The 5,769-nt window shown below is 43.4% G+C and overlaps 1 pseudogene; it reads right to left on the bottom strand.

Moving 5' to 3' along the window:
- Positions 1-3,036: 3,036 nt before the first annotated feature.
- Positions 3,037-5,415, bottom strand: LOC146490307 (uncharacterized; annotated as a pseudogene).
- Between the last annotated feature and the right edge of the window lie 354 nt (positions 5,416-5,769).

Raw genomic sequence — 5,769 nt, forward strand, 5'->3', positions numbered from 1 at the left:
TCTGTCTGTCCATGGTGTTATTGTGTCTGCTCTTGAGTCTGCCTGTCAAGTTCAGTGTCCTGTCTGGTTCTCTGTGTCTGTTAGTTTCCTGTTTTATTCTGAAAGTTCATGTCTCTTGTCAGTGTGTTCAGTTTTACCTCTCCCCTGTCTCGTTAGCCTAATTTCTCCCAGCTGTGTCTCCCTCCTGTGGCCCATTCCCTGATTACTCCCCGTGTGTTTTAGCCCTGTGTTTTCCTGTGCTCTCTGTTGCGTCGTCTGTTTAACGCCATGTCAGTCTGCATTACTCTGTGTTACCCGGTATTCATTCTGCGTCTCTCTGCCATCTTTCTTTGTGCATTTTGCTCCTCCTCCCGTGAGTGTTTGGTTTAGTTCTTTAGTTTTCCCAGTTTAGGTTTGTTTACTCCCCGCTCTGCTCTTCCTGTTTTTGTCACCTTATCACCTCTGTAAATAAACACTCACTCGCACCCCAGCCAGTACCTGCATTTTGGATCCTTTTTTTTTTTTTTCAATACACCACACGACTGCTCCCCAGCCGTGACAGGTACGGCCCCTTCTGACATGTAGGCCAGATATTGTCCCGTTTCTTTTTCCAAGAATGGCAGAAATCCTGTTTACTCTGCAGGTAAATCAGTTCTTTCTCATCATTTATATAACCTTATTTATAAATATGTGTAGAACTTACCATGCAATATTTATATACTGAACTTGTTATTTTCCTATTAACAAAAATGGTAACCTATATATTCTTTACACAGGGTTGAAGTTGTCCTCTTTCATGTTCTATCAGATGTTATTAGACAAAATTACACGGCCAGTTGAGGATACTGATGAAGAATTTGATGTTGAGTCCAGAATTGCTGCATCACTGGTTTTCTATGGATGTCCATTGAAACCGGTATAGGCAACTTTTTTTTTTTTAAACAAAGCTATTGCTCATATGGCAAATGCTTGCTAATAAACACTTAAAGTTATAGAAGGCATGAAATTCATAGTTTAACTGTGTAGTTGCTTTGCAGTATTATGAACAATGAACTAAATGCTTCTTCCTGAACTGAAAGTGGAGATCTCTGGGGGGACCTTTCCTACAGCCTCCACGTGCTTTAAAACTCTGAAGCTGCCAGCTCATTTCCAAATGTACAAAGATTTTGAGGAAGCAATTATTATTATTATTATTATTATTTATTTTATTTTTTTTACACATTTACAAACAGCAGATTCACATTTTTATTCAAAATGTATCTTTCATTTTTTATTTATCTCCAGCCGTCATGTTTATTTTTTGTTAAAGGTAGTTTCATTTACAATAAACCAAAGATTATAATGTGATATTAACCAAAAAAGCTAAACTATGTGACAAACGTGATGACGGGGAAAGCTTCAAAGAAAAGGGCTTTAAAATTTTTCTGTTTTTTGTTGTGCGCTCTCTATTCATCTCTGTCTTTGCCTGCCTGGGCAGGGCTCATTTTGGGCTCTCGCCTCTGGCCCACACACCTGCCCTGGTTGCCAAACCTGCTGCTGATCTACCTGATCGCTATTTAAGATGGCTGTTCTGTGCTTCAAGTCGCTGGATCGTTGAATAACCTGTGTTAGTTAGTCCAGCAACCAATAGCGGAATATGTGTGTTTTCTCTAGCCTGTTTCTGATTAATCATTTCTTGTAAATAGATTATTAGGTGTTCCCATTTCCCTGTGCTAATCATGTGAGAGTGACTGAGTGGCGAAGTGTGTTGGAGCTGGAGCGTGAAGTGGCTGCAGAAAAGAGTGGAGAGTTTTCTGGAGAGCATCGTATGTGTGGACCTTTCCCCTTATCCCACTCATGGACCCTCCTTGCGAGCTCTTTATCTGATAGCTCACGGGTCAGCTGAATCTCAGGTACTGATATTTTAAACTTTTAAATAATATGGTGCCCAGTTATTTAAATGAACTCCTCAACATGTATGACACCAAAAGAGCACTGAGATCGTCTTGATTGAAGCATAGAAGAGATCATGTCTTCGCTGTAGCAGCATCCAGACTCTGGAATAATCTGCCAGAGGAGATTCGTACTTCAGAGTCTATTCAGTCTTTTAAATCACATCTTAAAACTCACTTTTTTACTTTGACTTTTAATTCGAGTTCAGTATGAGTAAAAACACAATTTTTCATTCCACATTTATTATAACATAAACTAATCCACTCCTTTATGTTAGGATTTCATTTTGGACTATTGGCCTTAAATTTCTGCAATGGTTTATGTGTCAGTATCAATGCTGGATAACGGCATCTGTGTTTAATTAAAAAAAGAAAAGAAAACAAAAGGGTCTTTTTGCCCCCCCAAAAAGCGTGTCTGTGTCTGTATCTAACTTCAAAGAGAAAAGACTTGGATTTAGACACAAACGCTCTTTTTTTCTAATGTCCACGCTGCAATACAAACAAATAAAATATAAAAGCAAGAACCAAAACCAAATTCGATTTTATTTTGTCTTGAAGCTCTGCTTGTTTATGCAGGTGCACTGCAGCCGAGGTTATAAGAATGAGTCATAGCGCGGGAGTAGTCATTTCCATGATGCCAAAATACTACAGCACAGAGGAAGTTGTTGACATGCTCATGCACTGTGAGAGCAAGGATGGCTCCTCATCACCCGCCACAGAGCTGCTGGAGTCCACGTCCAAATCATCTGATTTCTCTTCTGAAAATGAGAGCAAAGGGGAGATGAATGAAGAAGCAGCAGGATGGACCTCAAAAAACAGGAGAATAATTTGGTCTCCCACAAATACGAAGACGCTCCACTATGTCCTAGGAGCCACAGGGTTTATCCCGGGACCTACTCACTATGCCGCCGCCTGAATAACTGACACAATCTCCAGCTTCGCGTTGTTCCTGACGGATGAAATCGTGCAGCATATTGTTGCCATGACCAATCTGATGGGAGATGCACAATCCAAGCCTGGCGAGATTTGGACAATGAGGAAATGTGGTGCCGCTCATTTTGACCGCTGTTAACGGTCAAAAAACGAATCCACCCTCAGCCTCTGGTATGAAAAATCAGGACGGAGCATTTTGGTAAATGGACTGATTCTTATATAGCGCTTTTCTACTCTCCCGGAGTACTCAAAGCGCTCTATACAACATGCCTCATTCACCCAATCACACCCATTCTCACAAGCACTTTATCTACACTTAGTGCTTTCTAACTACATTCACACACATTCATACTCCGATGGACGCATCGGAGAGCAAGTTGGGGTTAGTATCTTGCCCAAGGATACTTGACACGCAGACTGGAGGAGCAACCACCAACCTTCCGATCAGTAGGTGACCTGCTCTACCTCCTGAGCTACAGCCACCCCTATCGTCAGTTCATTTTTAAATGATACAATTGTAAATGTAAACATGTTATGTTCAGGTAGATCGTGTACATTTGGTCTAAAAATGTGGTTTTTTCCAACACATTTACTTCTTTGAAAGGTCTTCAACGAGAAATATCTCATGTGCCAAAAGGCTGTCATAGAAGATCTCTTTGCAGGCTGCACTGGCTTTCAGGGGACCACTGTAGAGCTCCCTCATCCTGTCCTGAGAGATAGGCAGAGCTCTAATTTTGTCATATTGTTCTTGGTCAATAACTTTCTTGTCTTGGAGCTCATCCAAAATGGGTGCGATGTTGCTCACTCTCTGGATCAGCTGGACTCTATGTTTGTCCACAAAGTCCTCTCCCCCTGCGGTTTTACTTCCACCAGCTGCTCCAGCTGACTCACTTGAGGCTGAGCTGCTCTCTGACAGCCTCAGCATCAGATCAGGTCTGTTCATGTCTGTTAAAACCTCCATGGTCACCTCCACAGCCTGATGACCAAGTTCATCCACCATCAGATTCACAAGTCTCTCTGTCCAGTTTGGATACCAGTACCTCTCCATTTGTGGCAGGCCCATCTTAAAGCACGTGAACGGCAGCAACAGAATAAATTTCCCGAGATCCTTTTGACTGAATTCATTCAGTGTTTCCAAGAGAATCTGTCTAACAGGTCTAACAGCTTCCCGTTCTTTTTCTCTCTTCAACAGTGCAGCTCCATGTTCATCCACAGAGTGTTTCTCTCTGGATGCTGAGCTGCTCTCTGGTAACTTCTGCACCAGATCAGTTCTGTTCATGCGCATGAAAACTTCTCTGGTCACCTCCACAGACTGATGACCAAGTTCATCCACCATCAGATTCACTACATCTGCTCTGGTTGATGATCGACTCAACCTCCATGAGAAATATGAACGATCCCTCCCAGGAATGATCATCTGCAGGAGCCTCTTAAATTTCTCGAGCTCCTCATCACTCAAATCATTCAAAGTTTCTAAAAGCAGATGTTTAACAGCTGCCATTGTTGCCACTTTGTGGATCAGTGCAGAGCGTCGTTCATCCACAGAGTGTTTCTTTCGAGGCAGTGAGCTGCAGTCTGACAGCCTCTGAGCCAGATCAGTCCTCTTCATCTCCTTTAAGACCTCCATGATCTTCTCCACTGACTGTTGGCCGTAAGTCTTCACCATCAGAAACACCACTTCCTGCAGGTCTGTCCACTCGTATGGCATCCATGAGAAGACTGAGTAATATTCGTAACAATGAATTTGTGGGAGGTTCAACTTGAACTCATGTAGCTCTCGATCATTGAGACCATCCAGAGTTTCCAGCAGCAGCTCAATAACAGACTCCATCGTTTCTACTTTGCGGATCAGTGCAGGCCAACGTTCATCCTCAGAGTGTTTCTCTTTCTCTGTTTCCTCCACATCAAATCCTTCAGCTGATGATCCTGCAGCTTTGAGTCCTGAGCTGCTCTCTGACAGCCTCTGCACCAGATCAGTTCTCTGCATGTCTGTTAAAACCTCCCTGATCACCTCCACAGACTGATGACCACATTTATCAATCATATTATTCCCTGTTCTCTTCTGTCATCACTCAGTTTGATTTGTGGAAGACTCTTCTGAAACCGAGTGAACTGCAGGAACAACTTGAATCCTGATCACCCAAATCCTCCAGTGTTTCTAGAAGCAGATCTGTAACAGCTGCCATTGTTGCAACTTTATGGATCAGTGCAGACAGATGTTCATCCAGATGTTTGTTTTGAGCTTCTGAGCTGCTGTCTGTCAGCCTCTGAGCCAGATCAGTCCTCTCCATCTCCTTTAAAACCTCCACGATCTTCTCCACTGACTGTTGGCCAAAAGTCCTCACCACCAAAAACACCACGTCCTGCACGTCGTGCAGGTGTGACATGAACAACAGACTCCTTGGGACCAGTGAGCCACATTTTCTTCTCAGGATCTCGATGAAGTTCTCGAGCTCGCTGCCTCTCAGATCAGCCAGTGTCTCCAAAAGCAGCTCAATAAGAGACTCCATCGTTTCCACTCTCTGGCTCAGTGGAGGAAACTGTTTGTCTTCAGGTGCTCCTACAGTCTCATGCAGGGAGTGGGTGTCAAGGAGCGGCTGTGTGCTGGCAGGAGAGGACCCAGATGCAGACTCACAGAAACAAGACGTAACTCAAAAAATGGCTTTGTTTACAGAAAGGGGAAATAAACAATACAAAACTAACCTGGGAAAAACACAACCATGAGTGACGACGCGACCGGGCTATGATGTCCCACAAGAGATTTAATCACATCACCAGGGCGCTGCCTTTTGATGACAAGCTCTCCTGACCCCGACACTGTGAACACAAGTCTTCCGCCAGGTATGGGATATGTGGACGCACCGCCTGGTGATGCTGTTAAGCCCAGAAAAAGACCTCTGTGTAAATGAGCAGCTCGTCCCATTCA

The sequence above is a fragment of the Neolamprologus multifasciatus genome, unplaced genomic scaffold (genome assembly GCF_963576455.1).
Source record: "Neolamprologus multifasciatus unplaced genomic scaffold, fNeoMul1.2 scaffold_27, whole genome shotgun sequence".
Classification (NCBI taxonomy): Eukaryota; Metazoa; Chordata; class Actinopteri; order Cichliformes; family Cichlidae; genus Neolamprologus; species Neolamprologus multifasciatus.